Below are 25,467 nucleotides of genomic sequence, written 5' to 3' on the forward strand. Positions count from 1 at the left end.
CAGTGAGGCCTCTGTGCTCTAGAGCAAACCTTTCCCTTCATTTGAACAGGCTTGAGTGGGTTGCAAGTGATAATTTACTGAGAATGGTCAGTGTCAGTCACTCATGGAATCATAGAAAACTTATGTACTTCAGACAATTAGGAGGGACGGGGAGGATGGGAAAGGTAGGGAAAACAAGATGTGAGCAAATTCGGGGGGATCTTTATCATCTAGTTTCTAGTGTTTCTTTTCTGATTCTAACATTAGGTTCTTAGTTTAAAAGATTTGAGATGGTCCAGGGACTATGTATTAGTTAGGAAACGGGCTGAGCTGCTCTAACAAAGAGACCCCCATCATACAGTGGCTAAAGTAAGATAGAGTTTATAGCCTTAAAAAGTGCCTTAAATAAGACTCTCACATATAACATCCCAGAGATGAGCAGTCTGAGCCAACAGGGAGCTCTGCCCTCCTTAGAGCCCCCGAGGCTGCTCCAGTGGTCACTATTTCCCTGACATCAGGAAGGAGGAAAGGTGGGGAAACCAGGATGAACCACTTCATCTTTAAAAAGATGAGTTGAAAGTGCACATATCACTTCTGTTCCTAATCCAGTGCCCTGCACTTAGTCACTTGACCATAGCTACCTGCAAGAGAGGCTGAGAAAGGTGTTCTTTATCATTATGGACACTTACCTGCCCAGCTAAAACTCAGGGGGGAATATTCGGAAAAGGCAGAGAGGGGAAATGGATAAATACTGGGGAATAATTGGCCATAGTCTCTGCCACAGTCTCTTTTAAACTGAGCTGCCTAGTTCAAAGGTTGGTTTATGCCAGCAGCATGTCCCATACATTTTTTGCACTGACCACCACCAGACCACAGACTTTTATCTGCATAGCATTAATTCCCACAGCCTGAGAGAGAACACTGTGTGTGTGCTCTGCCTCCTTGGGCTCTCCCACGAAACAGGTCTGAGCTGGGATGTTCTGCAGGGCCAGCAGGGAAAAGCGAGGGGCACACCCAGCGGGGGCAGCCCCTCTGCATCCCCGGGTGTCTAGTTGAAGGGGGTTCTTCGCGCCTCTCTCTCTTCCTTCATGGTCTCGTTTATTGTAAGCCTGTTGTGACCCTTTGAGAGCCAAGCTTTTACCTTGATTTTGGAGTGTGATCATAGTGATGGTTATTCTTCAGATGGTAGGAACATGACTTTGATTTTGATTTTTTCACAGAAGTCAGTGGGCCTCAGAGGTGGGTCAGTTTGCATCTGAAGGAAATCTCCAAGGACAGACGCTTTGTCCTCATTAGCTGCCTTCTTAGGCAGTCTTTCCCACGTGGCTCAGAACCTTTTATAGATTTTCCCTCAGACTCTTTTGGTCTACCAGATCCTGCCTGTCTGCTTTGCTTCTGGAAATGAGTATCCGGGGAAAGTGTCTGGTGCCTCCCTCCTCCAAGTCGACATCCCCGTGCCGTCTACAATGCAGTTACTTCTCTCTTTCTCCCAGCCTGAGTGTGACGGTGTTAAAGTGCGTCCACAAGTTCTTTTGCATCTGTCCATCAGAAAGTGGAACCTGTGTCCCTGTCCCTGGAAACCGGCCAGCTTTTGTGACAGTTTTGATCAATAGAGTATGAGAGAAGTGGTGATACAGGACCTTTATGGCTGGGATATAAAAAACTATGCAGCTTCCTCCTGGCCCTTGGAAAGCTTCAGACGCCATGTAAATCACCCAGCTGCCCTGAGGCCGCCATGTTGTAAGGAAGCCCGAACTAGTCTCTCTCTAGAGAGAGACCTTGCAGGGGCCTTTGGCTGCTTCAGCCACTGTCTGATGACAACAATGTGTGAGATCCCAAGCCAGAAGTACCACTTCTTTCCTGAGTTCCTGAGCCACAGAAACTGTGAGAGGTAATAAAATGTCGCCATTTTAATCCATTACATTTGGGGGTGATTTGTTACACAGTTGTAGCTAATTGGAACCTCAGTCAATCACAAGGCATCTCCCTGGGCCATTAATCTGCACCCGGAAGTAAAGAAGTGGGTTGGCCCCACCCTTCACTGGCCCCTCATTTCCCCAGACGGCTTTCACGTGGCCCTCGTGTTCCTGAGCTCTTGCAGAGATGGTGTTGCAGACGTAAACAGGAAAGGCTGCCGACCCCCAGACTCTGCTGTGTCGTGTCTCAGTCACACAGAGCTGCTCCTGGTCACCCCACGGTCACATCAGCCACATTCGTGGAGGCTGCTTAAGGCACTTCTGACGGAAGCTGTCCCTGACCCACCACCCCCTCTCAACCTGAGACAGAAACCTGGGTGGGTGGGGGCAGGGGGTGCTTTACTTTCTCTACCAGCTCTGTGTAGGAATGGAGGATACAAGGAGAACATTCGACAGGAGAAAGTTAAAAAAAAAAAAATCCATCAAGCTTCGGGTATAAAATTAGGATCCAAGACCTACATTTCCAAGACCTCCCCGTCACCTCACAACAGTATCAGCCACGACACGTTCAGATCCCAGACTTTGCCTAGGGTCTGGCGGCAGCTTTACCAGTTAGCTGCTCTGTGACTTTGAGCAAGTTCCTTAACCACTCTGAGCCTCTTCAACACCAAGATGACAGGGCCTGCCTGCAGTCTGGCTGGAAGGAGAAGTGAGAGACGGCTGCAGAGCTGGTAGCTCAGGGCAGGGACTCCTGAGTGCGGGTTGCGTTGCCCAGAGGTCAGCATTCATCTCTGCAGCCAGCCACCACCATAGCTACCTTTCCGTCTTTGGAGAAACACTAAGTGTAAAAGAATCAGGTGAGCTCTCCAGGGTACTCCGTCTCTGACAGCTAACAAGGTTTTCTCCTTCCTGCCTACCAGCAAGGAGCCAGGCCCCAGGCTTGGCTTCATCTGGCATCTTGCTTTCTGGCACATGGGAGTGGAAATAGCACTGGAATGTTCCAGACTGTAAACATTCAGATACAGGTGGGGTGGAGCAGACCCTCTACTAAGGAGGCAGGGGTGGGGGCGGGGGTCTCAGGAGGGGGTTCTGTTGTCTGAAGTGTCTCAGTAATAACTTCCTTGGTTATGTCCTTGGGGAGCTGTCTTATTGGTAAATAACAGGAGGTTTCATATTAACCTTCATTTATTCAGCAGGTCTTACTGAGTGTTAGGTGCTAGGGGTGCATCACTGAATAAGCAGGCCCCCTGCAGTATGGGCTTCTCTCCCTTTCTAAGGACCGACACCAGTTGAAAAGCCACGTGTAAATCTTGATTAGTCTGGAAGAAATTACTTGGATGATTTATCAGGAAGAACAAAGACTTGCCTTCTGATTGCAAGAGTAATCTTCTGGAGCGAAAGTTGTGAGCTCTAACCTGGGAGAAAAGGGAGAAAATAAATCTCTGGAGTGACTGATCATCCTTTCTGGGCAAGCACATTTTGAGATGTTTGGAAAAGACTAGTCCCCTCAGACTAATTTATGGCGTGTTTTCTATTAGAATTGCAAAAATCTCACCGAGGGTGTTAAAATATGACTTCATGTCATATTTAATACATGCTATATTTAAAACTGGGATGTGAACTGAAATGTGAAACAAAAACTGGAAGGAACTCTACTAATTTGCTAGGTTCTGAACTAATCTTGCTTCTGCTGTTGTGGTTTTTTTGTTTGTTTGTTTGTTTCCATCATTGTTCCTTACTGTTGTTCGTTAAGAGTATTTTGAATCAGAACCACACCATGAATTTTTAAAATTATTCAGCTGGATTGAACCCGAAGCGTTGCAATACCCCAGGTGGAACTGAACCAGTGGTTGTCTGGGCCCTGGCTCCCCACGCAGTCTGACAGTGTGACAAGCAGAGTGACACCCGTGGCTGCAGCGGTGGCCATACGACTGAGGTCCGCGTGGGCTCTGCCAGTTCAGGGGCAGCGTCAGAGTGAGGGGAAGTGCCTTAGCGGCACTGTTCTCTGCTTGGTCAACCCTTTAGCTCCCAATCTGGTAGTAAAATTAAGTTAATTCTGTAAGATTTTTGTATCCCCCAAGAAGAGATCTGGAAAGTGGAAATGAGTGTGATCAGGGTTCTGTGGAGGCAGAAATTATTAAGGAGGAAGGCAATATGGCCAGTGGCAAGAAGCATTTGGAGCCAGAAGAGTTACCCTGGAGAACTGTAAGGGAGAGGGGAGGGCACTTCAAAACACTGATGGTAAGTTTCAAAATGATGGGGCAAGGAGTGGAGACATGATTGGCACTGAATGGATGGGGTCAGGGAAGTTTAACACCCTTCATCGTGAGATGCAGCCTCACAAAGAATCGTGCCCCCCTCCTCCCCAAATACCATTAATGCTCTGCTTTAGAAACATTACACAAACTCTTTGATTTTATAAAGGAGAAAGTGGAGGCCCAGAAAGTGATGCGATTTGTCCAAGGTCACACAGCTTGGAAATGACAAGACTAGACAGGAACCCAATTCTTCAGACCCTAAAACTCAGGTCTCTTCCCATTATGCTCTTTGTAAGGGGTATAAAAGAACTGAAGACTTAGTAGTTAGAGGGAAAAAACCCTGCCTGGCACTGTAAATGACACTGGCACATTATGTGCTGTGCCATTTGTCACAAACACATCTCCCAACAACAGAAACAAAAAAATGAGAGTGTGTGTCTGAAATACCTTACTTTCCGCCAATCAGAAGCTCTAAACTGAATCCTATATTCAGTTTGGAAGTCCTGAACTCCACTGCAGGGGGTGTTAATTGAAAGTACATTGGTTTGTTTGGGGATTTTTTCAAACAACTTTATTGATGTGTAACCCACATACTGTACAAGTCACCATTTAAAGTGCTCAGTTCACTTTAAATGGACGCAAAGGAACTTATCTACAAAACAGAAACAGACTCACAGACATAGAGAACAAATTTATGGTTACCAGGGGTTAAAGGTGATGGGAAGGGATAAATTGGGAATTTGAAAATTGCACCTCTTGGAGAGTGATGGAAATGTTAGCTGTCTTGATTGTGGTGGTGGTTTCATGGGTGTATATACGTCTATCAAAATTCATCAAAGTGTACATCTGAAATATGTGTAGTTTACTGTACAGGAACCGTACTATAATAAAGGTGTTAAAAAATAAAATAAAGTGCTCAATTCAGTGGTTTTTAGTATATTCATGCAGTTGGACCACTGTTTAATCTGAGAACATTTCGTCACTCCAGAAAGAAACCCTATCCCCATGAGCAGTCATCCCACTGACCCCGAGCACTCCTCCCTCCACCCTCCTGTCAGTGTTTATAGATTTGCCTTCTAGGCATTTCATGTAAGTAGGATTTTATAATATGTGCTTTTTTGTGACTGGCTTGTGTTGCTTGTTGGCATAATGTTATCAAGGTTCCTCCAAGTCCTAGCATGTTTCAGTACTTCATTTCTTTTTATTGCTGAATAATACTCTGTTGTATGACTGTATCACATTTTACTTACTTGCACATCAGTTGATGGACATTTGAGATATTTTTACTTTTTGGCTCTTATAAATAATCCTGCTGTGGACATTTGTATACAAGTCTTGTATGGACCTATGTTTTCATTTCTCTTGGGTATATGCCTAGGAGTGGAATTGCTGGGTCATGTGGTAACCCTATGTTTAATTCTCTGAGGAACTGCCAGACAGTTTTCCAAAGTGGCTGCATCATTTTACATTCCCACCAGCAGGGTTCTGGTTTTTCCAGATCCTCACCAACACTCGTCATAGTCTGGGTTTCTTGTTTTTATTATAGCCATCTTTGCGGTGTGAAATAGTATTTCATTGTGGCTTTGATTTGCATTTTCTTAATGACTACTGATGTTGAGTATCTCTCCATGTGCATATTGGCCATTTGTATGTCACCTTTGGAGAAATATCTGTTGAGATCCTTTACCCATTTTTAAGTTAGGATATTTGTCCTTTTATTGTTGAGTTGTGAGGGTTTTTGTATCTTTCTCAAACAAGTCCTTTGTCAGATATAAGATTTGGAAGTATTTTCTCCTGTTTTGTGAGTTGTCTTTTTGCTTTCTTGACAGTATCATTTGCAGCACAAAGGTTTTTAATTTTGATGAAGTCCAGTTCATCTAGATTTTTCTTTTATTGCCTGTGCCTTTGGTATCATATCTAATAAACCATTGCCTACTCCAAGATGCCAGAGATTTATTCCTATGTTTACTCTAAGAGTTTTATAGTTTTGGCTCTTACGTTTATAAGTCTACGATCCATTTCGAGTTCATTTTTATGTATGGTGTGAGTCAGGAGTCCAGATTCATTACTTTGCCTGTGAAAATCCAGTGTCCCAGCCCCGTTTGTTGAAAAGGCTATTCTTTCCCCCACTGAATTGTCTTGACACCTTTGTCTGCTTTGTTTTTAATAAACACACTACCTAGACTCCATCAGCTATATTTTTAGCCTGGGGACAAGTTACAAGTAGTGTGTGACAGTCCTTTCCTTCTCAGGATTTATATGCAGTTAGGATGAGCCGAGAAACACACATGAATGACAAAGCTGATGATACAGCAAACATTTCTAAAAATCCTTCCCCACTGGATGACTTCATAATACCATGTACCCCTCCTTCATCAAGCTGGTGGCAATCTCCCCCAGCTGAATAATATTTTTTACTCCACAGGGAGTGATAGTGGTCGCCCTAGTTGTACTAACTGGAAACTATCGTATGAGTGTTTACTATGTGGCAGGCACTTCTCTGAACACTTGGTACATATCAGTCATTTAAACCTTGCAAGAACCCCATGAGGCAGTAACTATTATCCACATTTTATCAGTGAAGAAAATGAAACCCTGAAACTGTCACTATTTGTGGATGACATGATTTTATATGTAGAAAACCCTCAAGACACCACCAAAAAACTATTAGAAATAATAAATGAATACAGTAAAGTTGCAGGGTACAAAATCAACATGCAAAAATCTGTTGTGTTTCTATGTGCTAACAATGAGCTAGCAGAAGGAGAAATTAAGAAAACAGTCTCATTTACAATTGCAACAAAACGAATAAAATACCTCGGAATAAATTCAACCAAGGAAGTGAAAGACCTGTACACTGAAAGGTTCAGGCAGGGAGAGCTGATGTCTGTAAAGGAGGAAAGTGAAAGGAATTGAAGAAGATGTAAATAAATGGAAAGATATTCCATGCTCATGGATTGGAAGAATTAACATTGTTAAAATGTCCATATTACCTGAAGCAATCTACAGCTTCACTGTAATCCCTATCAAAACCCCAAGGACATTTTTTACAGAGATGGAACAAAAAATTCTAACATTTATATGGAACCACAGAAGACCCCAAATAGCCAAAGCAATCCTGAGAAAAAGAGAACAAAGCTGGAGGCATCATACGCCCTGATTTCAAACTGTACTACAAAGCCATAAAAATCAAAACAACATGGTACTGGCAGCAAAAGATACATAGATCTATGGAACAGAATTGAGAGTCCAGAAATAAACCCACACATAAATGGAGCAAAGAACACACAATGGAGAAAGGATACTTTCTTGAATAAATGGTGCTGGGAAAGCTGGACAGCCACATGCAAAAGATTGAAACCAGACCATTATCTTAAACCACACTCAAAAATCAACTCAAAATGGATTAAAGACTTGAATGTAAGATCTAAGACCATGCAACTCCTAGAAGAAAACGTAAGTAGAAAGCTCTTTGACATGGGTCTTGGCAATAGCCTTCTAGATATGTCTCCTCAGGGAAGAGAAACAAATACAAAAATAAACAAATGGAACATAATCAGACTCAAAGGCTTCTGCACAGCAAAGGAAACCATCAACAGAATGAAAAGTCAGCCTACCAAATGGGAGAAGATATTTGCAAATGATATGTTTGATAAGAGGTTAACACCCAAGATATATAAAGAACTTATACAACTGAACAACAGAAAAACAAACCAACCAATTAAAAAAAGGGCAGAGGAGCTGAATAGACATTTTTTCCAAAGAAGACACACAAATGGCCAACAAGCATATGAAAAGATGTTCATCACACTTTCAGTTACCAAGGGAAAGAGTGGAGGGAGGGATAAATTGGGAGTTTGAGATTGGCTGATACAAAATACTATGTACAGAATAGATAAACAACAAGGTCCTCCTGTATGGCACAGGGAACTATATTCAATGGCTTGTAGTAACCTGTAATGAAAAAGGAGGGGTGTGTGTGTGTGTGTGTGTGTGTGTGTGTGTGTGTATAACTGAATCACTATGCTGTATACCATAAACTAATGCAATATTGTAAATCAGCTATACTTCAATTAAAAAAAGATGGAAACGTCACTAATCATCAGGGAAATGCAAATCAAAACCACAATGACGTATCACCTGACATCTGTTAGAATGGCTATCATCAAAAAAGCAAGAAGTAGCAAGTGTTGATGAGGAGATGGAGAAAAAGGAACCCTCATGCACTGTTGGTGGGAATGTAAATTGGTTGCAGCCACTATGAAAAACTGTATGGAGATTCCTCAAAAAATTAACACTAAAACTACCGTATGATCCAGCAATCCCACTTCTAGGTATTTATCCAGAAAATACAAAAACACTTATTCAAAAAGATACATGCACCCCTCTGTTCCTTGTGGCATTATTTACAGTAGTCAAGATGTGGAAACAACCTCCATACCTATCAGCAGATGAATAGATTAAGAAGACATAGTGCATATACATACATATATATATATATACACACACAATGGAATACTGCTCAGCCATAAAAAAGAACAAAATCCTGTCATTTGCAACAACATAGATGAACCTTAAGGGTATTATACTAAGTGAAAGAAGTCAGACAGAGAAAGACAAATACAGGATTTCATCCATATGTGGAATATAAAAAATGAACCAAAAAGCAAAATAAATGAACAAACCAAACCAAACAAAAACAAACATGTAGATAAAGAGAACAGAGTAGTGGTTATGGGAGGGTAAGATGGGGGTGGAGAGGGTGAAATCTGTCAAGAGGGTCCACTGTATGATGACGGTTGGAAACTAAATTTTTGGTGGTGAGCACGCCATCGTATATCCAGAAATCAAATATAATGGTGTACACGTGAAGCTTATATAATATTCTAAACCAATGTTACCTCAATAAAAATAAATTAAAAAAAAATAACTGTATAAGGACATAGATGATAAAATGCTGAGTTTATTCTTCAAAAAAACACCCAAGTTGAGATGTAAGAGACCCAGACTGCAGCTTAGAAGGGGGATATGTCACTATGTCACCATTAGTGTGAAGAAAAAAAAAACCTGCAGAGACCAGATATGGAGTCTTTGGAAGGACTGAGAGGAGGAGATGGGGCCACCAGATAATCTGTGTGCGGATTGCTCAAACGTCACAGTTCATTCCCTTTTGCCCTTAATAAATAGTTGAAGAGTTCTTTAAAAAGAAAAAAAAGAAAGAGAGAAAGAAAGAGAGGAAGGAAGGAAGGAAGGAAGGAAGGAAGGAAGGAAGGAAGGAAGGAAGGAAGGAAGGAAGGAAAATGAGACCCAGAGAGGTTAGTTAATTTGCTCTGAGTCACTCAGCTAATAAGCGAAGAGGCCAGATTTGAACCCAGCAACCCAGCTCCGGACACCAGTCCACACTTTCAACATCTTAACAGTGAGACTAAACTGCCTCTCCCATCCACACTTCTATCCCTGGTCCCCAGCATATCCTTGGCACTCAGTAACCATTCGTTGAATACACAATTGGATGAAATGAATAAACAGCTAGAGGAGAAATTGAGACAAAACAGCAGTGGCCATGGGAAAGGAGGGTTGATTTATGGGAGAAAATTAGAGGACTGGATCCGTACAGATAGAGTTTGCGTACATGGGGGTGATGACGAAGCCAGAAGGCGCCCTGGGGGAGGGGAATTGTCTAACGTGGTAGCAAAGGCGCCCTGGGGGAGGGGAATTGTCTAACGTGGTAGCAACGGGGAGGAGGAGAGAAGGGGTGGTGAGGTGCAAAGTGGGGGCTGGAGTACAGATGAGGAACCACAGAGCTTACCTTGCAGCCTGCAGAATGGTCTGTGTAAGAAAAGTGCAGAAATGCCAGCAAGTCAGCATGTACACCAAAAGCATCGACCCCGTCACTTGAAGGGTGCTGGCGGGGGGCTCCTGTGCTCGGCAGGGTGCAAGGCAGACCAGCCAGGGCTCACCTGGGGTCAGCAAGACATTGATGGCTCTGAGACGATGGTGCAGCACGTGTGTCAAATTATTATCGTTTTGGCAAACTATTGCTTGTCGTGGAATTCGAGAGAAGCCGTATCTCAGGAGAGAGACCTTGGCAGAAGCTCAGGCGGGGAGACCCGGAGTCTGTAAAGGAGAGCGGGATAGGCTGGACGACGTGACTGATGCTGGGAATGCTTGGCTGCTTTGCTTCTCTCACGGTCCACGAGCCAGAAGGTCACCTCCAGCTGGGAGGGGTGAGGCTGTGCCAGGGTGAGACCGCAGGCAAAGGCATGAGACAGCCTTCCGTGAAAACGCAGTGCCCACCACCTGGGAACCATGGAGATAATAGCAATCACCAGTAGCATCGCCTGCTCTCTGACTGCCAGGCACCGTTCACTAGCGTTTTGCACCACATTGGACCCTTTGAGGAAGTTTCTTCTATTGTTGTGATCCCCATTTTACAGGGGAGGAAGTGAGGTTAGGGAGGTTATGGGACTGGCATAAGGTCATTGTGATGGTGGATTTTATGTGTCTCATTGGTTGGCCCAAGGGATGACCAGAGGGCTCGTAAATGTTTCTGGGTGTTTCTGGAAGGGATGAGCATTGAATTGTGGACTGAGTAAAGCAGATGGTCCTCCCCAGTGTTGGTGGGACGCAGCTGGTCCTCCACAGACAAAAAGATGGAGGAGGGAGAAATTGACTCTCTCTGCTCCAGCTGGAGCATCCGTCCTCTCCTGCCCTCAGACTACTGGACATCGGTGTTCTTGGTCTCGGGTGTTCAGATTCAGACAGGGATGTACACCCCTAGCTCCCTGGTTCTCAGGCGTTTGGATTTGGGCTTAACTACACCACTGGCTTCCCTGGGCCTCCAGCCTGCAGAGGGCAGCTCGTGGCTCTTCCCAGCTTCCATAATCGTCCGAGTCAACCCGTCAGAGTAAATCAGTCTATCTGTCTATTTATTGATCAGTCGATGGATCTCATCTCCTATTGGTTCTGTTCCTCTGGGGAAGCCTGACTGTACTGTCATCCACTAAATGGCAGGGCCAGGATTTGAGCCCACACTCCTGTGACCTCAGAGGTGAAGCTCTTCTTAACTACTGCATTCTAAAGGCAGAATCCCTGCCTGCTGGGATCTTACAGCTTGGTTTGGGTGACCAAGTGAACAGACAGGAAACGACAAGGAGGGGCTGTGCCGTGTGCCCACGAGAGCGAGCGAGGGAACCTAGATGGACAGCGTGGAGACTCTGGCCAAGAGGGAGCTGTGGTCAAGAAAGTGGACACTCAGGGTGTGGAAGGAAATGGAATGGGCTCGGTCTGCGCACTCAAGGGTGAAGAACTGATGGAGTAACCTCTCTAAGACTCAGTTTTTTCCTTTGAAAAATGGGGACAAGACCCATCTCCTCATTTACTGGGATTAATCAAATAAAACAGTGTTGGTGAAGAGCTTAGCACAGGGCTTGGCATCTGGGAAGCACACAGTAGACAGTAGCTGTTGTTATTCATTGTTGCTCTGGTTTTTGCTGGTGTGATTATTATGCAACCACTGTCTTAGGTGCTGGGTGACCAGAAGGAATAAGACCCAGCCCCAGCCCTTGAGGAGCTTAGAGAGAGTCCAGGCAAGGAGAGAAACAGAGTGTTGCCACACTGCTGGTGTACCTCTCTGTGCACGCCCCACTCCTGACTGTAAGAACTCCAGCTGATACCGTCAAACAAGAAACCACCAGTGGCTGTTGTGAAATGTACCTAGTGTGATAGGTGCAGCATGAGAGTTGGGTGCAGCCTGTGGTTTGACAGGCTTCTGCTGATGCTGGCCAGGCTGGGCTCCTTTCTGTGCTTGGGGCTCAGGTTTGCTCTACCTGTGTCTCTTGCTTCTGGGAGGAGACCTGGGCTACCCAGGGCATTTCTCATGGAGTCAAAGATAAGAGCCCATGTCGAGCTGTACAAGCATATTTTAAGCCTCTGCTTGTGGCCCAAACTATAGTGCTGACAGCCGGAGTAAGTCACATGGCCAAGCCCAAGGTCAGTGGTGCGGGAAAGGTACTCTCCCTCTAGTGAGAGCAACTGCAAGGTTGCGTGGTCAAGGGCACGGGTGCAGGAAAGAGTGAAGAATTGGGAACAGAGATGTATTTCACACTGAAGTTTGGAGGGGGAGGAGGCTCTGGCCACAGCATCTGCCCCTCAGCCCGACAGATGCCCTGTTTTCCAGGAGACGTGCCTGGCCATGGCAAAGCACCTCCCCGCCTTAACCCTCAGTACCAGCTCCCAGCCCCCAAACTCCTGAAGGCCTGCTGCTCCTGAACTCTGGCTCCAGCCAGCGCTGCCTTTATTGAGTCTGCCTCTGAATCATTATTTACATGGACAGTAAAATAAAGCTTAACTCAGAATTACCGTAAGGCAGCGCACCCGAGCAAAGCCGGCATCTGGACCTTCACAGCTGAGAGCCGACTAAATAAAAGGGGGAGGGAATAAAAAGATGAGTGGCAAATAAAATGTCAGGGGATGCTTAATTATGTAAAGGTTATGCGTCTGCCTGCATAATTGTCTACAGTGGCTGGTGGCAGCAGCTGGTGGAGGAAACCGGTCTTCAGATCTATTTATGTGTTTATCTGGTGCCTGTCACCGTAATGGCTACAAGCAGTATTGATTGCAAATTAATTTTGCCTCATTTCTTCTCTTTCTTGGCTCTACCTTTGCTACTGCCTCCCTCACTGAGAGAGGAAACTTATTGAATAAATGGCAAAAACTTGGGAGTTTGGGGAGATGGGGACAGAGTCCACCAGGAAACACACAAACAAGCTCTTATGATATGTCCAGCACTAGCCCCGTGTTTTTTTTTTTAACATGTGTAGCTAACTTATCTCATACTCACAACAATTCTGTAAGGTAGGTATTATTATAATTTCTGTTTTACAGATGAAGATGTTGATGCCCAGAGAGGTTAAGTATCTTGAAAAAGTCACACAGCTTGGATGTGGCCTTCACTTAACCACGACCCTCCAGATCAGGCTCTGCCAGCTGGAATTTGGGGAGTTCCTTCATGTACTTGGAGTGAAACTGAACTCTTCACCAAAGACTGGCAGTGCCCCATATGTTCCAGCTCCTAGCTGGTCTCCAAACATGGCTTTTTTCTAATGTTCTCTGCCTCAGAACTCCACCCTTGCAAGGATTGCAGCCTCCCTGGTCACTCAGCAGGCTGTCCACCCCTCACCCTTAATAGTCTTGCTCACAGCATCCTCTGTGTTTCCCCTGGGCAGTTGTGAGGTTTGTCAGGTCTCCCCTCCGGGCTGTACGTTCCTTCCAAGCCAGGGTCATACTTGTTTGTTCACCTGTGTATTCCCAGACCCTGGGAACACAGAGACAGTGGAGTGCTTTAGAGCTCGGGAAGTGGCTGCCTGGTTCAGATCCCAGCTCCGCCCCTTACTCTAATCTGTGTGACCTTAGGCCAATGACTGTATCTTTCTGTTTTGTTTCTCCGTCTGTAAAATGGAGGTGTTGACAGGGTTGTTATACGGAATGAATTAATTAAGCCATGAAAATGCTCATAGTACAGAGCCTTATACACAGTAAGCATTTGGTCAGTGTTAACTGCTGTTATCGTCATTATTCATATTATTCTTATTATTATTGGTGGCACATATCACGTTAGAATGGATGATGGATGGACGTTTATTTGTAGAAGGGGAAACGGAGGCCTCAGCGGGTCAGTGGGACTGTCGGTGGGCTCGGCTTCCCCACCCAGCTCTCTCTCTGTGCCTCCTGGCTCAGGTGAGACGGCCCCTCCGAGGCGACACAGTGATGGCAGGGTTTTTCTTGTGTCCTGTGCTGCCTTCCACTACCGAGCACCCAACTGTCCAAACCCAGTCCTGCTATTCAGGCTAAATAGGTTTGGGAGACTAGCCTTTGTGCAAAGATCTGTAAATCCATTTGGGGCGGCAGACAGGTCATTTCATTGGTGAGAATGATATGTTCCTGCTCATGCAATGGACAAGGTGTTCGAAGGCATGTGGAGGGTGTGGCTGGTGGGCTCCGTGGTCCTGTTCCACCCCTCCAACAGTGCCCACCCCCCTGCTAGTCCAATCTATTATGCAAGGCTGGCCACTTCTCTTGGAAGGCATCTGACAGAAGAAGCTATAGGCTTATCTGGGGTCCAGTCAGTGACAGACAAAGCCAATTTGGAGCTGCCGTGCATGGTGACGTACACGTGCCATGCCTGTCCTCATCCTTCACTTGCAGTCTATTTTGGAGAATCTGGCCCTGATTTCCTCTCTCTTCCTTGCCTTCTGCTGTCCAGATTCCAGCAGGCTGCCAGCAGGAAGCTTTAGGACGCTCCCACTGCTCTCCATTCCTTCCTTCTCCTCCCTCCTGTTGGCCTCTGCTGCCTGCTCTGTCCACCCACCTCTGCTGGCTTCTCCGTGTAAGGCATCGCCCCTCACCCTCCAGCTCCCAGGTGTGGGCCTGCTCTTCTTGGCAACCCTTTTGCATCTCCTGTCCTGTGACTTGTTCCTAAATCGAGGCTTATACCTGCTGAGAGCAGGGTTTCCTTTATCCCAGTGCCATCGCTCTTTCTTCCCCAAATGCTCTTATTAGAGAGAGTAGGTTATTGTTGAGACCCTGTCAGCCTTATTTCAGCCACTCCCAGCTTTCAGAGAAGTTGGGGAGCCTGGCCCTTGGAGGGATCACGAATGGGAGCTGGCCATTGGCTGTGGCCTTGGGGCAAGGAAGTCTGGTGCCTGCCTGGGTCATCCACTGGGGCTGAGAGCCTCATTTAGGTTTTCCAGTGGGACCTCGTTAACATAGCCAATGACGGGAGGCTGGGTGGTCTGAGTCGCCCCTGGGTTTTTAGTCTCCAGGAGCTCCGGTGTTCCTGGTGATATGTGGCATGTCTGTGACTTTAATTTCCTTTTTAATTTCTGTTGAAAGGAAGAAAGAACTCTGTCAAGCTATGATCTGTAAAGGACTTATGTTGCAAGACCAGTGGGTGTCTTGAATGGCTGAGTAATTTGAACATGTGTAGCCACCCAGGGTGAAACCACTGTTGAGTGGGTCCTGTGAGCTCGAGTCTGTAAACAAAACTGTGCAGGATCAGCCTGGAGGAAAAGGCACCAGATGTGAGCAGTGGTCATCTCCAGTGCTGGCTCAGTGAGGAAGTCTCATTTTTTTTTCCCACTGAGCACATTACTTTCATATTCTAAAAGAAAGATACACATTAAAAAATAAATAACATCCACACTCCTGAACACTTGATCTGGTGATATCTCAATAAAGAAGACTGGAAATAGGGCTGGCAGAAGCTAAATATACAGGTTTTGAAGACGATTTTTATTTTTATGTATATTAAGAAAATATTAATACAATAATACTGCAGGTTTGCATTGGAGTTTGGGATTGGCTAAACGAGGGTTTAAAAGAATATCAGTTACGAATAGTTTATTATGAAAATTAGAATCAGAAAATAAAACAGTGCTAGAGAGGAAGGGGGTTTTGTGCTTATATTTTTGAATGTATGCTGTAGTGCTGTTTAACCCTGGGCTGGTTCCTTGATCTCTCTGTGCCTTATTGTCCCATCTATAAAATGGCATAAAATAGTACTGGCCCATAAGGTTATTCTTAGAATGAAATGAATTAATGTTTGTGAAACTCATAGAACAGGGCTGGAACACAGCAATTACTCGATAAATGTTGGCAGGTGCTGGGTTACCGTTGTTGTGGTATTTAGACTTCTGATTACAGGTTGTGTCTCCATTTCAGAAGCGGCAGCAGTGGTAAAGTTACAGTAGTGAATTAGCCAACACAGATAGAGTTCTGACCACATCTGAGCCACCATGCTTAGCTTTTTAATTAGATGATCTCGTTTGGTCCTCACATCTACTTTGTACCATTTGCCCTGTTACTCTCTTCATCTTAAAGGTTAGGGTGCAGGGGCTCAGGGAGGTTAAGTAACCTGCCCAAGATCACAAAGTGTATAAGAATTTGACCTTGACTCGAGAGCTCACGCTCTGAATCACTATGTTCCATTACATTGTCTTATATTTTGTGTTCTCCTATAGGTGCCTAAGGTACAGTTTTTGCTTTCTCTGTCATTTGTTCTGTGGGTCCGAGGTCCTCTAGTTGATTTTAATGCCCTTCCAAAGGGATATGCCAGGAATTTCTCCCACTGTGTCCCCAAAGCGAGACCAAGCCACCTCCTGGTGGATATCCCTTTGGGGGAGGCAGGAGCTGCCCCACACCCACTGATCTGAGGCATCTGGCCGCAGGATGGTCCTGCTTCGAATGCTGTGAATTGATGGCAGAGGGCTTTGAGAAATGTAAAGCAATTACATGGCTTGCAGTTAAACTCAGAATGAGACTCAGACGTTGGATAATTAATTTCCTGTTTGTAGCACAGCGTCTAGGCAAACAGTTCATCAGCATCTGTGTAAATACCCACCCAAAAGGGGTCAGGGACCAGTGAGAGGGGGCGCCTCTGCCTCCTGTTAGCTGGAGAATGTTGGTCCATCTCACTCATTTAAGAGCGACTTATACCCTGCCTGGCTCTGTGCTGGGTGCTTCCACAAATACTCACCTGTCAAGTGCATGCATGTTCCCCTGGGGCCCTCGACTAGAGATGCCAGAGGGCTCTGAGGAAGGGCTGTAGAAGCCTGTGGGCCACAGAAATTGGACTGTATCCCAAGAGCAGGGAAACCCAAAGGGCACGATCAAATTGGCACCCTGTGTTTGCAGGGTGGAGCAGTGATAGGCGGACACCAAGATTCATACAGCGAGACCCTGGCTGGGAGGCCACCTCTGTAATCCAAATGGAGGCTTTTGGTGGTCTGCCCTGTAGACGGAGGGAGTGGACAGACTGGAGAGAGGTTAGGGAGGCGGAAGTAATAGCAGATTTGATGTTTGTGGGGAAGAGAGGGAATTGGACCCTGTATCCTAGCCTGAGAGATTTAATGGGTCTTCCTAGATAAAACTGTCCAGGTTATCACGTGAGAAGGAAGAGGGGTTGATTTAGAAGGGTAGGTAGCATTAGTTCTCTGCCTACTCTGAGCAGAAAGAAAACAACCCCTTCATCTATGTATCTATCTATCTATCTTGTCTGTCTGTCTGTCTGTCTGTATTGTTCACTGCTGTATCCCAACCCCCCAGAACAGTGCCTGGAACACAGGAGGCGCTCAGTAAATATTTGCTGAATGGACAACAATAGTAATGGCTAACTTTGATCGGCTGAGACCCTGCGCTCACAGTTCCCTGCATAGTGGGAAGACAGGCAGCGAGCAAGCAATGTTGTGTGTGATGATTCGTGTAAGGAAATGTGTAGAACAAGCTCGGTTCCCTGATGAAGGGGCGTTCAGCTGAGGCCTGAAGGGTGAGTAGGAGTCTGAAGAGAAGAGAGAAGTTTTCCAGGTGGAGGGAACAGCACACGTGCGGCAGGAGGTGAAGAGGACGCGGCCTACGGGGTAGGACCCAGCTGTGCAAACCGGGAGTGTGGAGAGACCGGTCTGGGAAGGGCTCCTGGTCCCGGAGGCGTCGGGCGGGGGGAGGCCGGCCTTAGACCTAGATCCTCGGGGGAGTGGGAGGCTCTTAGAGGGTTTGAAGGGCAGTTGAAGACAGGAGACAGAAGGCTGGAGGCAGTGCCCCCTTGCCCAGGTGAAGTCAAAATGCCTCTCAGGCAGGCTTGTTCTCCCAGCCAGGGCGGCCCTGAGCCTGCACTGTGACATGCCCCGGCTTTCCTCTTCAGATGCCTCCAGCTCCCCTGTTGTTCTCAGCGTCTCAGCCCCGATCTGAGCGCCTGCTCAGGCCCGACACTGCCTCCTTTGTGCAGTGGCTGGTTCAGGAGCCATGATCATTGTCATGCCCACTGGGCAGTGGTGGAGCCCAGCTTAGAGGCTCACCCAGGTTCACTGTCGTGGGTGGTGTCAGAGCTGAGTGCACGTGCCCTCTGTCCTTTTCATGGCCCGGCTTTCCCTCTCCCAGGACTGCAGGGTCCTCACCCTGCCCTGTGCTGGTGCCCAGTGGTCCCAGACTTCCACTGGAATCCATACTTGCCAGTCCCAGCTCACTCGAGTGGTGGGAGACCAGAAGAGCAGCCCTTCCCACCTTAGTAGGAGCTCAGGAGGCTCTGAGCAATTCCCTGTCCCCCGGGCTCTCACCCACCACCGTTAGTCCATGGTTCAAGGTGGGTCTCGCCTTTCAACACAAGTGAATTGCAAATAGGGAGACTCGAAGCAATAGCAGATGCATTGAGAGCTGGTCTGGGGCACAGGACCTCTTTCTATATGAGAATAACCTGCCTCACAGTCTTCTCAAAGGTGGGGACGTTGGCCTTTACACGAGGTGAGTTTGTCATAAGAACTGGGGGCCGAGCTGCCCAGTGGGGCCCTACATTGTCTTGGGGTCTGCGAGTTTGTAAAACAGCTACTTTTAAAGTTGCTTTGGGGTGGAGGGCATTATACCAAAGCAAGAGATGGTTACTAACTGCATTTTTGTGATTATTTCTATGAATGATAATACTGTTCCTGTTTTGGGGAATGATTGGCCTTTTTTTCCTCGTTCTTTTTTTTTTTTTAATTGTGGAAAAACATACATAGAATTTACCACCTTTATCATTTTTAAGTGTACCGTTCAACAGGAAGTACATTCACATTGTTGTGACGATTATTTGCCTTTTGAAATCCAGAAAAGAATGTCTGGGTCTGTTTTGTCCAGGGAGGTAAAAGCAAGCATAGAGTGTCACTTCGTGACTGCTGCTAACATTCAGGATGGTTGGTTCCAGTTTGCACAGTCTGTCCCACATCTTGCTTCCGTGAACCAATCTGGGGACTGCGGTGGGCAGATGAAGGGCCAAAGGAGGTGGAGGCTTTGAGCATGTTCTAGTGCCATCTAGTGTCTGTGGGGCCTTGTGCCCACCTGGCTGAGGCTGTTGCGTATCCTCCCCAGCTTGGTCGGGTGGCAGCTCTATAAACCCACATGGCTTTAAAAGAGCACCAAGGAGATGTTTGTCTTTTTAGATCAGCTGGTATTTTTTTCCAGGCTCTGATCTCTTGGAAACTTACAAGTGAAATCTGTTTCATTAACAGTCGGAACAATTTGTCCCTTTAAAGCTCAGACAGGGTGAGATTAATATGAACCCAATATTAAGCCATTAAGCATCAATTTGGCAAACCTATTTATAAAGGAGTGCTGAAGACAGAAAATAAAGAAGGCTGCATTACGGGGCTCTGTTGCCAAGTCCTCTCTCCCTCTCTCTTTCTCTCTCTTTGGAAAATGTGACTAAGGTGCCAGTTTTTTTGTGGGAGAGAAGGGAAAAAAGAGTGTGTGTGTGCTCGCGCACACGCACACCCATCTGCACATGCCTGCGTAGGTAAATATGTGCTCGATCATGTCTAGTTATTCTTAATGGTAGTAATAAGAGGAATAATGCAGTGTAGCCAGACTCATATAATGTTATGTCTGTGCCCAGTGCTATTCTAAACATTTTATATTTAAAATTATTTAATCTTGATGACAATCCAAAAGGTGTAGGTGTGATTGTCTCCCCATTTTATAGATGAGGAAGCTGAGGCACAGAATGGGTAAGTAATTTGGCAGAAGTCACCAAGTCAGAGCGAATGTTCTGTGATGGAGACATTTCTTAGAAACACGCGCATTTGAGTTAGGGTGCCAGGCGGTGGTGGGTTCCCCTCGCTGCCCTTTGTTCCTCGGGCAGCCTCTGGCCGTGGCTGTTGCCTCTTGTGTCCATGTGTCACTTCTGGTCCTGAGCACCTCCCGGCCTCGTGCACAGAGAGGGCCCAGGTGATGCTTGTAGAGTGAATGAGGGTTTGGGCTTGTTTTAAGGGGCTCAGGCTCCCAAGTCCATGGCTGGGAGCGGGAGTGTGTTGTGGAGGAAGGCGCCCCATCGTGGAGTCGGCAGGTCTGAGTCCCGTCCCCGGTTGTGCCGCTTACCTGCCACAGGACTGTCAGTCAGAGATTTCCCTTCCCTCACCTGAGTTCCTCCATCTGCTGAAACAGTAAAATGAGGTTTTGAGTGTGTGGGGTTTTTTTAAAGGATACATCAGGTAATGATTATGATAGCACCCTGCCCAGTAGAATTTACCTTCATTTACTTTTGATCTGGAAAGTTAATTTTACTTAAGCTCTATTCACGTGCTCCTGGCGTCTCTTGCTGTGATGGTACTGTGCCCTGTCACCTAAGAGGGTTGAGCTCATCTTCTGTTTGGAGGATGGAGTGGTCCAGCTCTGAGGGGACACAGTTCTTAAATGTCTCTTTTAGGTGGAAGAACTAAAAGCTGAGAAAGTTAGCTTTATCACCTCTTTGCCTCTTTCGGATTTCTGTACACATATATGGACACATACCTGCTACATACGTACACATGTGCACAGACACACATGTCTATATGTATTTCTATATACACATACATACACACAACACACCCCCACGTGTATGCACACATAACACACATGCATAGCAAGCTGGGTAATTTGGGATGAGGTATAACAGGAATGGTGATACGACCAGGACATCAAACATTTGGACGCCCAGGCAGGCTCTGGGAAACACATTATGTTTGTCTGCATGTTACCCTGCTACAGTGCAAAATTATAATATCAGCATCTTATGAAAACTGTGAGGAGGGAGATCCTGAGAAATTTCCTGCAAGCAGGGGATAATAAATCGCGATGCATTAACAGCCCTCATTATTGCAATTTAAGATGTATAAAGTGTCACTGCTCGTCTCCTTAATAAATTAACAGCGTGTGTTGTAGTTAGGTGAACTAACAATATTAATAAGCCCTTTCCTAGGTCCCTGTAAAAACTGAGTTCCCCCAGCCCTGTTTTTTCCCGTCAGGTCTTAGCTGCCTTATCAGGGATTCGCTCTCCGTGGGGTATGTAATACTTGTAATATTTTTGTGTCTGGGGGAAGTGATTTCTTAATCCAAAGGTTTGAGGCTCCAAGGAGGATTTCTACATATAATCGTAATGGCAGCCTGGGAAATGAGATGTTTTCGTTTGGGGGAGCCCTTGTGGATCCCTTCTCAGATCATGGAGGAGGCAGCAGCGTAGGTTTTGCAAGCGCGAGCCCAGGCTTGCTGTGGAATGGTAGGAGCTGCTGCAGGAGCGCCTGCTCCTGACCCTCATGGAGGAGTGGACTCATCCATCCATTCCCTCGTGGGCTCATTCAGTTACAGCTGGAACCTCCCATCTGGCTGGAAAACCTGTCATTCGACCCAGAGCGGGATGAATAGCTTGGAGTTGGCAAGATGGTGGTGGGTACCTCGGGTGTCCTGGGGACCCCGGAGAGCGTCAGAGGCCTGGCCCCGTGATGGTGTTAAATGGGGCAGAACACTAATTACTTGTTCCAGTTCTCTCTGCTTCTGGTCCCCTCTCCTCTCTCCTTGCCTGGTCCCTCTCCCTCCCCAGCCCCCGACTCTCTCAGCACCCTCATCCTCTTGATTTTCCCTCTTTCCCACCTCCTTTCCCTCTCTCCCCCACCCCTATTATAGAGGCAGTAAAACACGGGTGATGTTTGATGGACAGTTGGGATGCCCACGGCTCCCGTCTTCTTTTGACTCAGCCCAGGGATGCAGCCTCTGCACTTGTCTATGCAAATCATTTAAACACAAGGTCTTAGAAGCACACGGTTTTGCTGTGGCTTGTTCCTGTAACCAGCTTACTCAGGTTAAAGCCAGAACTCCTGGAAAATAACTGGGAAAAGTTAGGTTGGACATTCTAGTTCTGCGCCATCTGATCCACGAGGGACCCGTCGCCAGCTTTTGTCCTTTCCTGGGTAGAGTCTGGGCAGATCAGAGACAGTTGTCATTTCTGGCCCTTTAATCTTGGGAGGGTGACAGCAGTTCTGATCTTCCATTCCTCTTCCTGCCTTCCATTCTCATGCTGAGTCTTTTCATTTCCCTGAGGGTCCAAAATAACTTTTCCATGCCATCTCCCACCCACCACACCCCATGCCCCCCCAAAAAAGTTCTGTGACTTAACAAGTATAGGGAACATTGGGTAAAACCAAATTAAACCATTTTCTTTGTTTGGGGACTGTTTCAAGCCTTGGATGCACTTGGGTGCATTAGGAATCCCTAAGTGGGGGAGATGGTATCTGGCATTTCCCAAAAGTATGCAACTGCAGAATTGCGTCTTTGATTTACATCTGGATGGATGCTGCCCAAAGTCTGGCTCCCCAAGGCTTTCCAGTGTCATCCTTCAGGATGAGCTGTCCCTTCTGTTACCCAGTTCACCATCTGTGCCCGTGAGCCCGTGCATGCTGGGTGAGTCCCGCACTCTCGTGCTCTGTGGGAGTTCCCCTTCGTGGATGTTTTGCCGTGAGCCAGCTGACCATCTTCAGAAGGATTAAATGGAGGCATGTTATCGCGAGTGCCTCCTGTGCACCCTGTATTTCGCACATGCTCTCTTACGCAGACTTCGTAACAACCCTGCAACATAGGTAGACTCATCACCCCGACATCCCAGATGTGGCCACTGATGTACAGAGGGGTCACCTAGGTTACCCAGCGCCACACAGCCAGTAAAAGCAGAGCCAGAATTCAGCATAAACATTAAGAAAAAGTCCATGGAGCAGAACTGTCACACTGAGCCTAGGCTGTCACTGGCCAGTGACCTGACCTGAAGTTGACCAGGGAACAGAGATTTGCGATGGGACCCTTCTCATGCTGTTCGTGTGTGTGAGTAAGGGCTGTTTCCCCTGCCGCTGCTGCCACAACGCTGACACCTTTGGCTGCCCGAACACCTTCTAAAGTCTAGGACGCAAGTCAAACACCTACACGTTTGATGTTTGTCTCCCCGACATCTAATGACATAACCATGTGAACTCATTGCACCTGTACCTTCTCCTGTCAGAATTAGCAGATCCTCTACAAGTCTGGGGACTCTGATTAAAATCAGGGGGAACGATTCCGCAGGCAGAACATCCCTTTCTGGCAGCCCCAGAGGACGCAGCGTCATCACAGCAAGCCCCACATCTACAGTCAGCCCGTGTCACTTAAATTGGTTTCCGGGAGGGCTTAGGGTCACAAGAACATGGGGCAGAGCTAAGCTGGCATTAACAAGTGCCTCGTGCTCATGGAACACATTGTAGATCAATACACTGTATGCTCCAAATTCAAGTGATAAATGAGCACCATTACAACCTAATTAGCAAGACCCATATTTTTGAACGGATAAATAATAATTCCACCACATAATCCTAAACCACGTCTTGAAAAACAATGACAGTTCGCACTGTCCTCCCCTGCTGCACAGATGAAGGCAGAGGGAGCAGAGCCCCCATTTACATATTTATTTGCTCCGGAGATGAGTAGCTGTTTTGTCTGTATTCACAGACCTGTCTAGAGCTGGGCTCATTATTTTTTAAGGTTTGATAATATTAAAGCTTTCGGACTTGAAAAAAAAAAAGGGAGAGGGGAAAGCCTGACTACCTCTTGTGGGTGGGATTTCCCGGACTGCACGTGATTCGGGGCTGCACCCTCACCCTGGGAATCTGTGGTATTTGAGCAACACCAGCTGAGTACTTGACTGAAGATCGCGGCATTGGGTCCAAGGCCGGCAGTGATGCCTGCTGGCTGCCCACTGCAGAGGACCATCGCCTTCTGGGCAAGAACATGGGCTCTGGAACCCCCGAGACCTGGGTTCAGATCCTGACTCTTAACCTTTCTTAATCTTTCTGTAAGGGAAGTCAATGAGGATGATTCCAGGACCTGCTTCCTTGGGTGGCTGAGCGAATTCATGCAATGCTATATCCAGTGCTCAGCCAGGGTCCAGCCCGGGACACAGGCTTGGATCTATGTTAGTTTTTATAAACAGTTTCTGTAGACCTCAGGCTCATCTTCTGTACAGCAAAGCAGGCGGACCACGTCATAGGTTCCCCAGATGGGGTCCTCAGGTTCCTAGACCTCCATAAACATATTGAGGGGGTGGCCCACGAGGCACTTTCAGTCTGAATTAGAATTGCCCGATTTCTTTGCTCTTGGCTGGACTCATTTCAGCTTCATAGCAACGCCTTCTTATCTTCGTGCGGATCAGAGGCTTGTGACTGGCAGTTACTTTTGTTCGTGATTAATAAAAAAAAATGGAAACCTGATGAATTAGTACCTAATAATTGCATTGTGGTGATAGATGTTGCAGCCAGGCTGCCTTCACACATCTTCGCGTGAAAAGTGCCTGGCGTCCAGAAGATGGCACCTGCCAGGACGTGCAGACCCTGGGGGCTGGCGGGACCACTGGACGCTGACGAGGACATGTGGGGGTGGCAGGTTTGGAACCTTGGTCTGGATGCTATTTCCACGTAGCCTTGTCTGCTTCTGTGGGTTTAGCCTGTCTAGAGAGTGTGGCCTTGTGATTCAGTGGGGGCCCAGGCAGCTGTCCTCTGACCTCAAGTCATTATTTCAATAGAAATTATGACCATTTTTACCTCTTTGCACACTTTGCCCGCCCCCTCCTCTCCCACCCATCATCCCTCAGTTTGTGGCCTTGTCTTGAGCTGCAGCCCCAAGACTGGGGTCAGCCTGCCATCCTTGGAGATGCCCTGGAAACTGACATGTCTCTCATTGGGCTGAGCACCATGCCATGGAAAGGTAAATATTCCCTCTGGCAGCCGTGAAAAGAACGGTCAGTAGTGGTGAGCAGGAGGAGGGGATGATTTGGTTTGCCTTGGACAGCTGTGTTTGTTACCTCTGAATGTGGCATGTTTGTTCTTAACAAATACTGACCTGGACAGTTCACTTGTGAAAGAGGAAGTCTGGGCACCGTGAGCTTAGAAGGAGACGCTCACCGATTCGACAGGGTGGAGCAAATCAGAGCATCAAGGGCCCCTTCTCACCCTGGAGGAAATCCTAACTGTGTGCATGAAAAGATGTGATTAGGATTTTCTTGTCATCGTTATTTCTAATGATGAAAATAATTCCAAACAACCTAAATGTCCATCACTAGGGGATGAGAAAAATCGTATGTTGGAATACCGCGCAGCACTTAAGTTTTTAAAAAGAGCAACTTTGATTGATAGTATGGTAATAATACAACTTGTGTAGACTTTAAAAAATAAACCAATACTGCATATTGATTGCAGATATAAATGTGTATATGAAAGTATTAAAAATGGGCTTTGAGGTTGCAAACAAACTCAAGAAAATGACTACCTACAGTCAGTGGGGTTGGGGGTAGACAGACAGTGCAGTCAAGAGGGGCTGAACAAGGAGACCTTTGCTTTATCTGAAAGATATTTTTTAATTAATGGAAAGAGATAAAATCCTAGCTAGTTGTAATTCTGGATGTGTATGTGTGTGTGTAATTTTTTTGTCTTTTTCTGTGTGTTTTTAAATGTCTCCACCCTTAA

General features: G+C 46.5%; 1 protein-coding gene and 1 long non-coding RNA gene across 8 annotated transcripts in view; one reads left to right on the plus strand and one right to left on the minus strand.

Annotated features, from left to right (window-relative positions):
* Positions 1-25,467, plus strand: part of LDLRAD3 (low density lipoprotein receptor class A domain containing 3) — a 227,311-nt gene that overhangs the window by 127,964 nt on the left and 73,880 nt on the right. The gene's annotated exons all lie outside the window — the stretch shown is intronic.
* LOC116666350 lies at positions 907-23,521 on the minus strand. The gene is made up of 3 exons (XR_004323158.1): positions 23,184-23,521; positions 11,520-11,526; positions 907-917 (listed from the first exon to the last, which is right to left on the minus strand). It is a non-coding gene; the product is annotated as an uncharacterized LOC116666350 (long non-coding RNA).

This window comes from Camelus ferus, chromosome 10 (genome assembly GCF_009834535.1).
Source record: "Camelus ferus isolate YT-003-E chromosome 10, BCGSAC_Cfer_1.0, whole genome shotgun sequence".
In the NCBI taxonomy this organism is placed as follows: domain Eukaryota; kingdom Metazoa; phylum Chordata; class Mammalia; order Artiodactyla; family Camelidae; genus Camelus; species Camelus ferus.